This window comes from Muscardinus avellanarius (assembly GCF_963383645.1).
Source record: "Muscardinus avellanarius genome assembly, chromosome: 11".
Taxonomy (NCBI): Eukaryota; Metazoa; Chordata; class Mammalia; order Rodentia; family Gliridae; genus Muscardinus; species Muscardinus avellanarius.
In genome coordinates this window covers 75,242,507-75,256,945 of record NC_137797.1, presented here as the reverse complement: position 1 = coordinate 75,256,945, position 14,439 = coordinate 75,242,507, and the positions used below count along the sequence as shown (strand labels likewise).

Below are 14,439 nucleotides of genomic sequence, written 5' to 3'. Positions count from 1 at the left end.
TAGAATGCCTGGGGTTCAATTCCCAGAACTGCAAAATAAATAAGTAAGTAAGTAAGTAAAATAAAATAAAATAGTCACAAAAAATTTAACTCTATTATCCTTAGCACTCTGAAACCCAATCCTGCCTTTACAGACCCCACCAGTAAAGGAAGGGCACTGATGGGATAAATAAGAGCCACAGTTGAATGAAAGGGATTCTGGGGAAAAGTGAGAGCTGCCTCTGTGTTGAGAATAATTAAAGCAAAGATAAAGTGTACTTCATCAAGATGCTAAATATTATTTCTGAGGCTCATCTGTGTGGCCTCAGAAAATCCAGTTACTCCAGGGACCTCTCTTTGGTAATCTATTCCTCTTTATCTCTAATCTTCTATTCCAAGACAAACCAGTCTACCAATTCAACCCTCAATCCAACAAAATTTGACTTGAAAAAGAAGGGGTCATTCAGTAAGGTACTCTAGGTGATATATTTCCGTAATTAATAATTGGGCACAGCCAGGCGTGGTGGCGCACGCTTGTAATCCTCATGCTTGGGAGGCGGAAACAGGAGGATCGCACAGGTTCGAAGCCAGCCATGCTGGCTTAAGAGACCCTGTTTCCAAATAAAAAAGTATAAAAAAATAGGTCTGGGAGTGTAGCCTGGAGGTAGAAGTGTTTCCAGCAACCCCAGTACCACCAAAAAATAAGAATAATAATTGGGCATTATAATTAGTCAAACCTATGCTTATCATTACATAGCAATAATAAGCATTCAAATGTTAATTAACCATTATTATTAATGAGAAAATCTACCCCAATTCCCATAAAAAATAAAACCATAAGTTCTCTCACTTATTTACCAAGAAAATTGGCTTCTCCCTTGAAGAAACTGACTTGCCCTGGGAGAAACTATAAACAAAAAGGTTCTTTTTTGTTGATGTCTACAAAGGACAATTTAACACACCAGAGGTTCAAAATCCAATGGTCTATTTTTGCAAGTAAAGTTTTGTTGCAGCACAGCCATGCTCATTTCTCTTCACATTTTCATTTCTATCAAATTTAAATTTAACCTCAACTTTATAAATACTAATAATTAGTAAACTAAGATAGACATAAAATTCAGAAAATATTTAATCAATGTCTACTTTAATAAACTCATGTACGTGTTCTGCCTTTAGTTAATATTGTACATCAGTCCCTGGAAATACCTTCTAGGTCAGTTTCTATAAAGGTTATCAGTAATTTGCTTGCTTGTTAGCAATTAACAATAACAATTTCTAAGAATCATATTCAGTTCTTCCATTCTAGACCTATATCCAGAAGAGAACTTCTGTCCAAGCACTAATTACTGATGAATGAATAATCTTGTATATTACTTCTCACCAGCTAAACTAAAAATTAAGAACCTAAATTAAGAACCTAAAGTCATTCACATTTATAGGTCTCATGAGTTTCATTAATCTAAGAAGTGAAGGCATGCTTCTGTAGATCTCAAATCCTTGCATTGAGCCAAACGTGGTGGCACACGCCTGTAATCCCCGCACTTGGGAGGCAGAGACAGGACCATCACGCTGGTTCAAAGCCAGCCCTGCTGGCTTAAGAGACCCTGTTTCCAAATAAAAATATAAAATAGGTCTGGGAGTGTAGCCCAGAGAAGGGCTCCACCATCCCCAGTACCACCAAAAAATAAAACAATAAAATAAAATAAAATCTTTGCATTGTATTTGCGAACAAGTGTCAAAATAGTCCATAATATGAAGTATGTCATTTTCATGCTATGCTCTATAATGACCAACAACTTAACTACTATAATAAATTATTTTTAAAAGAATAAAATGAAGTTTTTAAAAACCTCAGGCAGAAAACACAAGCTGATCTGAAAATAGAACATTTTCCAAAAGTAATACAATCATTAAAAATTAAGAGTTCAAGCCAGGCATGGTGACACACGCTTATAATCCCAGTATTTGGGAGACTGAGACAGGAGGATCTTGGTTCGCGGACAGCCTCATCTACTTAGTGAGGCTCTTTGCAACTCACTGAGACCCTGTTTCAAAACAAAGAATAAAACATAGGACTGGGGGTGTAGTCAGAGGTAGAATGTCTCTGGGTTCCATCCCCAGTACTGCAATAAAAAAAAAAAAGAAAGAAAAAAGAAATTAAGAGTTCATAGCCAGTGTGGTGGTGCACACTTGTAATCCCAGTACTTGGGAGGCTGAGACAGGAGGATCATAGGCTTGAAGCCAGCCTCAGCTACTTAGTGAGGCCCTCTGCTGTTGGGAGCCACTTTGAGCCTCTATAGTCTGAGATTAACATCTTTGACCAGCTTGGCTGAGTACACAGTACATCTGGGTGGAATTTGTCTGCTTTCAGACAATTCCAAGGGACCAGAGAGAATCAATAAGAGTATGAACTCTGATGTCTTCTCCATCTACCAGTAATATTTAACTCTTCCTTCCTCTAGGTTCATTCCAGGATTGCTTTGCTGTCTTTCCTTATCTTGAACCATGACAATTAGCTGGCTCCTGTGCTTAATCATTTTTTATGATGCTTCGTTTAAACCTTCTATAAAAGAAAAGCACTTGCTGCGACAGGAGATTCATACTAACTCCTCTCTAGCACCCCAAATATTAAGTATAATAATTTCTCTAAATTATCTTTTCTGACTCCAAATCATTTCATACGAGAGACTTCTAATCAGCATTAGCTTTCAGCAACAGCTTTCATAGCAAGAACACAGAACAAGTAGTGGCCCCTACATTCAGCAACTTAATGAGACCCTGTTTCAAAATAAAGAATAAAAACCAATAGGACTGGGAGTGTAGCTTGGAGGTAGAATGTCCCTGGGTTCAATCTCCAGTACTGCAAATTAATTAATTTTCCTGCATCCTTCCTTAATGTAGCATCCTCTCAACAGCACTGTTACATATAGTAGGATCGCATATGTGATAAAATGTAATGGACAAACTACATTTAACTATGATCATAAATTCAACAGAAAAAGTTTTAAAATTCATTTGGAGAACAAAAGACTAAGAATAGCCAAAGCAATTCTGAACAATAAGAACCACACTGGAGGCATCACACTATCTGCCTTCAAATTATACTACAGGAAAAAGAAAAGGAACCTCATAAAAATTAGGAGAGAGACCAGGAGTGTAGTGGAAAAGAACTGGAAGAGTGAAAATGAGGGAAGAGATGAGATGATAGCATATACGTTAGGTGTATATATGAAGGTATCACCATAAATCTATTGTGTATATTATAACAAATCAATAAAAATTATTTTAAAAGCATAATACTCATCTAAAAAAAAGAAAACAGCCTTTTCATCTTAAAACATAAAATGCTATTTCTAAACAAAAAATTAGAACAGGCCATGTGTGTAACTCAGAGGTAGAATGCCCCTGGGTTCAATCCCCATTACCAATAGAGAAAGAAAGAAAGAAAGAAAGAAAGAAAGAAAGAAAGAAAGAAAGAAAGAAAGAAAGAAAGAAAGAAAGAAAGAAAGAAAGAGAAAGAAGAAAGAGAAAGAAAGAAACTCATACCCCCCCCCCCAGAAGGGTGAATCTCAATTAAATCCATGTCTGGACACATTAGAGTCAAATTGCTGAAAAATCAGAAAGGAAAAAAGCAGCCAGAAAGAAATAATGCATTACTGGGGAAGGAAAGGTGGAAGATAAATTATTTGAACAGTAATTTCTCATCTTACATGCCAAAAGGAAGTAGACAATATTTTTAAATGCTAAGTAAAAAGGAACTATAAATCTAAAATCCTCTATCTAGTGAAAATATCCTTCAGCAATCAATGTGAAATAAAAGATATTCTCAGATGAAGAAAAATGACAAGAATTCTGTCAGCATTAAAAGAACTGCTAAATAAAGTTCTTCAGCCAGAGAAAAATCCAACATCAGTAATGATGGGAGAACAAGAGAAATGGTAAATTAGATGGATAAATATAATTAATTGCTCTCTTCTTGAATTCTTTAAAATATTTTTAGAAATTAAAAGCAAATATTTACAACATCTCCTGATAAGATATACGTAAATATAGCAGAAGACAATGATAACATAAAAGGGACAGGGCAAACAGACCCACATAGTGGTAAGGTTTCTACATTTTCACTTGAAGTGATAAAATAGTGATTCTACATAGAATAATTTAATATGTATAATATAATCCCTAGCGGCATCATTAAGAAGCCAAAAACACAGTAAAATAAGTTAAACACTAAAAATTACTCAAATAATTGAAAGAATCAACACAGGAAGAAAAAACAAACAAACAAAATGAAACTATTCCTAAATTCAAGAATGTCAAGTTAAAATATAAAAGATGCAGCAAAAGCATTATAACATTAAACTGCTTCAATCAGAAAAGAAATAATCTAATAAATTAAACTCCTACCTTAAGAAAGTAGAAAAAGAGCTGGTCATGGTGACACATGACTGTTATCCCAGTTCTTGGGAAACTGAGACAGAAGGATCACAGGTTCAAGGCCAGCCTCATCAATTTAGCAAGATCCTGTTTCAAAATAAATCAGGGCTGGGGGTGTAGCTTGGAAGTATAATGCCTGGGTTCAATCCCCAGTACCAGGGCAAAGAAAAGGTTTAAAAAAAGACAGCTGAGCATGGTGGTGCACACTTGTAATTCCAATTCTAGGGAGACTAAGACAGGATGATTGCAGGTTCAAGGACTGCCTCAGCAATTAGTGAGACTCTGAGCAACCCAGCCAGACCCTGTTTAAAAAAAAAGAAGAAGAAAAAGAAAGTAGAAAAAGAACAAAATATATATAAAACAGGCAGAAAAAAAAAAACATAAAGAGTAGAAACCAGTAAAATTGCAAATATTAAAACAGAAGGGGGAAATCGATGAAACCAAAAGCTTATTCTTTGAAAATATCAGTAAGATTTAAATCTCTAGCAATACTGATGAAGTAGATAACCAGAATAACCCTAGAACTATCTAAAAGAAATTGAATTTGTATTTAAAGAAATGGAATTTGTAGTTAAAAGCCTTCTACAAAAGAAGTCTCTGGGCCCAGGTTAATTTCCCTGGAGAATTCTACTAAATATTTAAAGAAGAAATAACAGCAAATTAACACAATCTCTTCCAGAAAATAGGAGGTGGATACTTCTCAACTAATTTTAAGTCCAGCATTACCCTAATACCAAAAATAAGACAAAGATAGTGCAAAGTAAGAATAAATTAGTATCTTAGACATCAAAATGAAACAAAACAATGGTATATTCAACTTTACAAGAGGATACTACTTATAAAAGTAACAAAGTAGTATTTCACTCTACAACAGTAGATACCTCCCCTAAAGGCTTTATACCAAATAGAAGCAGCCAGTCTCAAAAGAATTGAGAATTGTGTACACATTACACACTTGAATTTATATGTGGGTGTTTGGGGGGGTTTTTGGTGGTACTGGGGTTCCTGAAAGCCCTTCCTCCTCCGGGCTACACTGCCAGGCCTATTTTATATTTTTGAAACAGGGTCTCTTACGCCAGCTGGCTCTGAACCTGCGCGATCCTCCTGTCTCTGCCTCCCAAGCACGGGGATTACAAGCTTGCGCCACCACGCCCAGCTTATGTGGGTTTTTTTAAATGGTCCTAGAGATTGAACCCAGGGGCATTCTACCTTGTGTATATTTCTACCTTGTGTATATATACACAAGGTATACCTAGCTATATCTTGATCTCTATTCAACCTTTGAGCTATACCCCCAGTCCTATTTTTTATTATTATTTTTTAGGGTACTGGGGATGGAACCCAGGGGCACTGTACCTCGGATCTACACCCCAGCCCTATTTTTTTTTTTTTTTTTTTTTTTTTTTTTTTTTTAGTTTTGAAACAGGGTCTGAGTTGTAAAGAGCCTCACTAAGTAGCAGAGGTTGTCCATGAACAACAACCCTCAGGTCTCCCCTCCCAAATGGGATTATAAGCATGTGTCACCACACCTGGCTCTATTTTTATTTTTTAAGTTTGAAACAAGGTCTCACTAAATTGCATAGGGCCTCACTGCTGCTGAAGCTAGCTTTGAACCTACCACTCTCCTTTCTCAGCCTCCCAAATACTGGGATTATAGGCATGAGCTACTATACCAGGCTTAAAACAAAATTTGTGAAAACTTTAATGTTTTAACTCCAGAAATCGTTTTTCCCCCCCCACAAATACTATTCCTCTTTGATTCCTTAACAAATAATCATTTTATTCACACTAACCCCTTACAAACTCATACAAACAATACATCCTCCTAGTTATCTCAAATGGAGATAAATGCATTTTTATCATAAGTATGTCCTAAATAAATATTTCACATATAACATAAAAAAGCATTTCACAATCCTACTTAGCATACGGCTAAGTGCCAAGTGTGAGACATGGGCAAAGAGCTCCTAAGAAATTCTGGAGTAGCTAATGGCTGCTGAGAATAACAAAAAAAAAAAAAAAAAAAAGTTAAAGTACAAAGATAATGCACACCGGTTTTAAGAAATCTTTCAGAACTAATTTAGTCAGAAAAATTTCAGAACTAATGTAATACATTTAGGAAAGCAATAGGAGATGATGACAAGAGAATTACAGGCCAGAGTGTAAAGAAATTTAAAAGGACTTTAAGACCAAACTAGAATTAATTCTGCTTTGTAAAAAGCAGAGAATCCACCTCTCTTTCATTTATCTATTTTGAAAGTGGTTCTTGATGTTTAAATTGGAAATTATGAAGTTCATGCAGCAATAGAAAGGAAAACTACTTAGAAGAAAATAGGAAGACCAATGGATGTCAAAAAAGAAGGCCTGATTAGGACTACGGTTTTCCAAGGACATGAGCCATGTTTCATCCCTAGAACTAACAGACACACAGTATAAACAAACCCAGGGCACAGACTGTAGTAGACAGAGTACCTATCAAGCAATTCATTAAATACTCAAGTATGCCTTTCCACATTACTCCTCTTTAAAGAAGCACATTTAAAAAGTATAAGAACACCACTAACACAAAGCAAAGCATTGTATTTTTTGGTGAGGTACTGGGGATGGAACCCAGGGGTTTTCTACCTCCAAGTGACACCCCCAGCCCTATTTTTTATTCTTTATTTTGAAATAGGGTCTCACTGAGTTGTATAAAAGGGCCTCACTAAGTAATAGAAGCTGTCCACAAACCTGTGATCCTCCTGTCTTGGTCTCCCAAATGTTGGGATTACAAGCGTGCACCACCACTCCCAGCTCAGAGGATTGTATTTAAAACACCTGAAAATCACCAACTGTACTGTTTCAAAATAAAATAAAACAGAGCTGGAATGTAGCACAGAGATAGAAAAGTCCTGGGTTCAATACTCAGCACTACCAAAAAACAAAAAGCAAAAAAAACACTTGTCCTCCAGGCATGGTAACACAGGGCTGTAATCCTACTATTTGAGATACTAAGATAGTAGGATGGCAGGTTCTAGATCAGCTACAGCAATTTAGTGAGGCCCTAAACAACTTCGTGGTAGCACACACCTGTCATCCCAGTACTTGGGGGCTGAGACAGGAGGTTCACAAGTTCCGAGACCACCTCAGCAACTTATATCCTGTTTTGAAACAAAAGTGCCGCGAATGTAGCTCAGAGGCAGAATGTCCATGGGTTCAATCCCCAAAAAAGTGCACAATCTGACTCTAACTCAGTGCACAATATGGCAAACTCAGAGATATTTTTCAATAAAAACTTAAGGTATAGTCTTTATAAAGTATCATGATCATGAAAGTCAAGGTAAAACTAAGATTATTCCAGGTTAGAGGAGTGTAAGGGGTCATTACAATTAAATACAACACAGAATTCTGAACTAAATCCTTGTTACAAAAAAAAAATTATTACAGAAACTGGCAAAACTTGTATTAGGTCTAAGATTAGACGGTAGTGATAAAGCAAGAGTTAAATTCCTGATTTTGATGATTCGATCAGTTATGCAATAGAAAATACGTGTCCTTGTATTTTTCTTTAGATGGTACAATGTAATCTCAAATGGTTCAGGGGAAAAATGTGCTTGAACTGTTCTTGTAACTTTTCTTAAAGTTTGAGATTTGTTTTTTAAAGTCACCTACAGCACCTAAAACTAGCACTGAGTAGTGCTCCTTTTATATGCAGTGTCTTCAGCTCTTCTCTTTATAAGATTCTGCTTTATTAGCTGTGAAATTCTCTACAAATGCACCCTTCAAGAAGGTAACCACTATTCAGTTTCCCCATCACACTGGCTACAGAAGTGCTCCTAAGCCACACTGCCATCAGCCACTGGAGATACAAAGCAATTCCATCAGCACAGAAAAGTCTACTAGACGGCAATGCTCTAGAGGTTGGAAGGCCAACTGATACTACTAAATAAAGGCTAGGTTAGAAGAACACAGGTGTAGAAACATAGCCAAGTACTATGACAGTTAAGTCATTTAACCCCTCTAGAGTTATTTCTATAAAATAAACTAATACATCTAATACTGCATAACTACTAAAAATATCAAACACAATTTACCTGAAGTGTCCACAACAGTGGCTAACACATAGGAAATATCTGATAAACATTACCTCTCTTCTGTAATATGGGAGGATAATTTCTTAAACTTTGATCTGGGTACTTTTAGAATTGGTGAAACGATTACAAGAGTACCAGTTTGAAAATAAGAAGCATACTGTCCTGCTTGCTCAAATGGCCAACAAATTCCATGTTGTATCACTAATGAAAAAAAATTTCAGTTCTTACCTTATTCAACTCTCATCAATACTTAACCCCACTAACCATACTCCCCTTGAACCACTCTCTTCTTCAGGTTTCTATACCTACTTCTCTAACCTCCACAATATTTTCTTGGAGCTCAAACCCTGCTGCAAACTTATGGTTTGAAGCCATTGTGGTTATATTCTAGTGTATCTCTTTTTTTCCCCAAGTTAAAATCCCTCCCATAGGCAATTTCACCCATATCTATAGTTTCAATTACCTAAATACTCCAATTTTCTAATCCTAGCCCATATCTGTCTTCTGAATTATAAAACCATATATCTAATTCCCTACAGAATTTTCATATGAAAGCTTCAAAGGTACTTTAAAACTAGTCAAAACCAAAATAACTCTCATCCATATTTGGTACCACCATCACCTACCTATAGTCATCTTTGAAATTTTCTCCTGCTCCTACAATCTTTTAACTGAGGCCCAATAATATCAAATCCCATTTCCACAATTCTCATCCTAATTCAAGCTATCCTCATCTCTTCCACATTACTGTCAAAGGCCTCCTAAGTAGTCTTCCCAGATACACTGTTGCTCCCTCTCCTTCTTTTCAATACAAAACACCAAGCAGGGTGTGGTGGCACACCATTGTAATCCCTACGCTTGGGAGGCGGAGACAGGAGGATCGCGCAGGTTGGAAGCCAGCCTCACTGGCTTAAGTGACCCTGTTTCCAAATAAAAATATAAAAATAGGTCTGGGAGTGTAGCCCAGAGGTAGAAGGGTTTCCAGGAACCCCAGTACCACCAATAATAATAATAATAATAATAATAATAATAATAATAATAATAATAAATACAAAACACCAATAGAGTCGGGCATGGTGGCGCACACGTGTAATACCAGTACTTGAAAGGCTGAAACAGGAGGATGGTGCAGGTTCAAAGCCAGCCTCAGCTACTTAGTGAGGCTCTCAGCAACTTAATGAGACCCTGTTTCCAAACAGAATATAAAAATAGGTCTGGGAGTATAGCCTGGAGGTAGAAAGCCCCTGGGTTCTAATCCCAGTACCACCAAAAAAAGAAAACAAAACCACCAATATCCTAGTTCTACCTCCTGGAGCTACCAAAAATAAGTCTAATATGGCTTCTAAATGACATCATACTTAACAATAGGATAGTTATACCACTCTTACTGAAGCATTCTTAGTTCTTTCTACAATTTGACAAATGATAAATTTCAGGGTTTCACACTGCCATACTCCCCTTTAAAAATGCAGACCTCCACCTGGGTGTGGTGAGGACATATGCTTGTAATCCCAGTATTTAGGAGATGGAGACAGGAGGATACAGGTTTGCAGCCAGCCTCAGCTACTTAGTGAGGCTCTGTCTCAAAATAGAGTTAAAAATAGGGCTTGGGAAGTAGAATGCCCCTGGATTCAATATCTATAGAATGATACTAGGAATAGCCATAGAATGATACCAGATATTTTACCTCTTGGTTTGACTCAGTAGCAAGTTATCACTGCACAGATCAAAGACATGGTTCAAGGCTATTAACTTATTTTTGTGAAAGGGAATATTAAGAATTTGGGTTATTTCATCAGGCAAGGTAAGTCAAGATCCAATTTACATCACTGAAAGATGAGAGCAGATGCTAGCAGAACTTGGTAAAGAGAAATTGCAGTAAAAATTATTACTGACTCTATTACTTTTATGCCTGCCACCCTCTCAAGTTAAAGTTTCACAACTGTCTCTCATTGATGTAACTAAAAACCTCAGTATTAAGTTGATGAGTAGTATAGTACTGCACTTTACTAAAGATGCTACTGATGATGAATCAACAGCATCATGAAATTACTCTTAATAGCACAGGTTTTCAAGAAAACTGCCTAAGCACAGCCAGGCATAGAGGCACATACTTGAATTCCTAGTACTTGGGAGGCTGAGACAAGGAAAATCACAGGTTTGCAGCCAGCCTCAGCAACTTAGTGAGATTCTGTTTCAAAATAAAATAATAAAACTATAGGGCTGGGGGATATGGCTCAGAAGTAGAATGCCCCTGGATCCATACCCAGTACCAAAAAAAAAAAAAAAAAAAAAATTACCTAAGCACTTGTTAATGCTCAAAGGTTGCTGGGAAAGCTGGTTAGCCCCCTGAAGTCTCTATCTTAACTTCCTTATTACCACATGAAGATAGTACAAATGGAAAAATCCTCCCAACAATTTTCTCCATAAAACTTGTTTTCAAGCAGCATAGTTAAGAAAATCTACATTCTTTATAGTATCCTTCCTCTTTTACTGAAAACTGTTTTGACAACAATGAGTATGCTTACACTAAGCAAAAGTTCAAATTTTACTCCACTGAAATCTTAAAACATAATCAAAATTCTGATAAATCACTAAGTGTGAAACAATGATTAAGCACCAAAAAATATTATACCTAAAGTGCAACTACTATAAGAACTGCCAATCTTTTAAAAATCCAACTTCATATTCATATTAAAAATTCAGAAAAATAAATTAAAAGACAGGTTCAAATTTCCCTTTTTCCTGCCAGATCAGTTAAAACAAAAGTAACAACGAAAAGCCTACAAATTTTTTCCTACACGTTTAGCCAGTAGTAAAATCATCAAGCTAATAGTCTAAACAGGAAAGAGAAAGCAATAGACTCACACAATGAAATTTTAATACAATTACCAGCAAAGTACAAAATCTTAGTTACTTAAGAATATACTGCCTTTAACAGTCTACTGCTGAATCAAGTATTCAATACGTGTAGGGTTTTAAATAAGAAAAAAAATGCATTATTGTATGGTTTTTCTAAAATTCAAAAAATTCTCAAACTGAGGAGAAATTTAAGACTAGCATCTTTTAGCTAAAGCAAAAAGCTTTTTTTAGTTTCCCTTAAATATCTCCGTTTATAGGTTGTATACAGATGTTAGTTAAAATGTAACCAAAATGAATGAAAAACGCTCAGCTAGTAAACACTAACACGATTCGGAAATATATTGCGGAAAAGTGAACATCCTAATCTGTGAGTGCTTTAATCAATGACTCAGGTGTGTACGAAATACCCTAAAAGGCTTAAAATCTCTAGATCCAAGAAGGAACTGCTGACTGGGCTTAGTTTAGATCTTCTGGCCTTTTAGTTGTCAGCCCAGACAGCAGGTTTAAAAAATGAGGCGGGGGTTGGGATGGTACAGTTTGAAGTTCGGGGCACCGGGTAAGAGGCTGATAGTTGGGAGCGCCGGCTCTTCCCCATTCGCACCCTGGAGAGGTCACGGCGTAGTAAAGTTTGGTTTCACGAGCCGAGTTGGACGCTTAGCGACAAAAGCAAAGTCTCCCTCGTAAGACCGACACCCGGGCCGGGAGCGCCCGGAAGCCCAGCAGGACCCGCTTCCCCGCAGGGAGGGGTGTCCGCGGAGTCCTAGCGCGGGGCCCCTTCCCGCCACCCCTCCCCGGTGAGGGCGGGGACAGCCCGGCCGCCGAGGCGCGTAGGCCACAGGAGGAAATGGGACGGGTGCGGGCGGCGAGGCGGCGGCGGCGCGGGCCTCGGCCGCGGGGCCCGAGGGCGAGGGCGGCCCGGGCTGCAGCCTCCGCGCCTGGAGGGGCAGCGCTAACTTTCCTCCCGGGGCAGGCGCGCCGGGCCGCGCGCGATCGCGAAACTTTGTGTGGCCTGGGTGGCCGGGCCGGCCTTGACCCTCCAGGCCCGCGGCTGCCCGCGGCCCTCCGCCCGGGCCGGCGTGTTTACCTCGGCCCAGGTCCGGGCGCTCGCTCGGCCGCCCGCAGGGCGCGGGGTCTCCGTCTCTCCGCCGCCGAGTGCCTCGTCCGCTCGGAGGCGATCCGGGAGCGCGGCGCCGGGCCGGCCTGCAGGGCTCCGCGCGGCTGGCGCCTCCGCCGTCGGCTCCCTCCCCGCCTGGGCGGCCGCCTCCCCTCCGCCCCACGCGCCTCCCCTCCCGCCTTCGCCGGCTCAGCGGCGCCGCCTCACGTCGGCGCGCTACGGGCACGGCGGCGGCCCGCCACACGTCCACTGCCGGCGCGGGCCCGCGGCGCGTCCGCAGTGCTCGGCGGGGTCGCGGGGCGGCGCTCAAGCCGCCTTCGGCGCGCGGCCGAGCGGGGGCCGGAGCGGGGGCTGCCGGGAAATCCGCGTCCCGCCTCCGCCCGGCCGCGCGCGCATGCGCCGGGAACGCACGGCCCTGCTGCGGCGGGGCCCCGGAGTGGGACGGAGGACAATGGAAGGGGTTCTGGGGGGCTGGGCGTTGAGAGGTCGGCACCGCTTGCGCAGCCCTCTCTGGTCATCCGAGAGCGGAGTTCGCGTCTGTGGTCTGGCGGCGGGTTGAGCTTTCACCCCGCCCGCGCGGAAGCTGCAGTGTCAGCAGCTGGCGAAGCGCTCGGCGTGGTGGGCGCGTACACCGAGCCTGGAGGCGAGTTTGCTCGGGTCCCTACCCCGGGGTAGTCCCGCGTCTTAATCTCGTAAAAAAAAAAAAAAAAAAAAAAAAAAAAAAGTAAAGTGGTCGTTATAAACTTTGAAGACCTTCACGTAGTAGTAATGGCGGGATTATGCTGGAGTTTTGCCAGAGTCTACGTTATGGGACATCTGTGTCGCGAGTCCAGCCCCAACGGGGCCTCAGATCTTTTGTCCCAGAAATACCTTTTCTAATTAACACGTATCTTCTGGACAATCTCAGCAGGCTCTGGACTTTCTTCCGGGCTTCAGCGTCCACCCCTCTTGGGGTGGTCCTTCAGGACCCGCGCCCACGCCATTGTCGCGCTTCAGCTCCAGCTGGACGGAGCTGTGCGGCCCGCGCGCTGCGCACTCGGCTTCCTCGGGTCTCACCCGCTGCAGCCGCACGGTGGGCGCCTCTGCGCCGGGGTCCCCGGCCTCCGCTCTCGCACGCTGCGCTCCACCAGCCTCGCCAAACCCTTCCTGCGGTGTTTCCTCCCACTCTCCCTAGGCCCCGGCGACTGCGGACCACTTCCCTGTCTCCTCACCGCGTTCTCCCAGGCTGGGCTGGTTGCCGCGCGTCCTGCTCCCCGCTCCGATGACGTCGCGTCTCTTGGCATCCCCATCCTATGGGTTGAGTTAGGTCAGCTCCTTGCCTGTCTCACTGTGAGGATTAGGATGGTATGTTGTCACTTTCCAACGGGACCAGGCACTTAGAAAGGACCTAATAACTGCTGAAGGAATACAAGAATGGCAACCTGTCCCTTTTTTAAATTTGGGGAGCTTTACGATGTGTTCTTGATAGGAGGTTTGGGAAATTAGATGTCTTTGCTGTATTTAGAATATTAAGGGAGCAGTGATCCAGAAGAGTTAAAATACTTTTCACTGATGGAAAAACAAAATTCTTATGAATGATCTTTCCCTCTTGACACCAGAGCAAATAGTGCATTATAAAGAACATGATAAAGGATACTTGTTAAAATCTGTGTTGAAAGACGTGATATAACCAGATCAACACGCACTATTATAAGGCATCCAATAGAATAAGGTGAGACTTCCCTACATTCAAGTTCTGAGAATTGTCCTAGAGAATCTACCTCTAAGAGAAGTGACGCCCTGATGTAAATATTTAGTGCAACATTCTTCTGTGTTCTCTATTTGTCTGTTCTCTCTCTCTCTTTCTCTACTGTGTGTTCGTACATTCTTTTTTAGAATTTTTCCCAAAGTTTAATTAAAGCCCCAAATGATAACATTTGCCAAAGAGAAAATACTTTTTACATAGTTTCGAGAAAACTAATACCAAATCTTTTAT

At 40.7% G+C, this 14,439-nt stretch overlaps 1 protein-coding gene across 1 annotated transcript in view; it reads right to left on the bottom strand.

Moving 5' to 3' along the window:
* SCAF11 (SR-related CTD associated factor 11) overlaps positions 1-12,481 on the bottom strand; it is a gene marked incomplete at its 3' end in the record, with an annotated part of 74,693 nt that extends 62,212 nt beyond the window's left edge. The window contains exon 1 of the mRNA XM_080706085.1: positions 12,435-12,481. The remainder of the gene's footprint in view (positions 1-12,434) is intronic.
* Between the last annotated feature and the right edge of the window lie 1,958 nt (positions 12,482-14,439).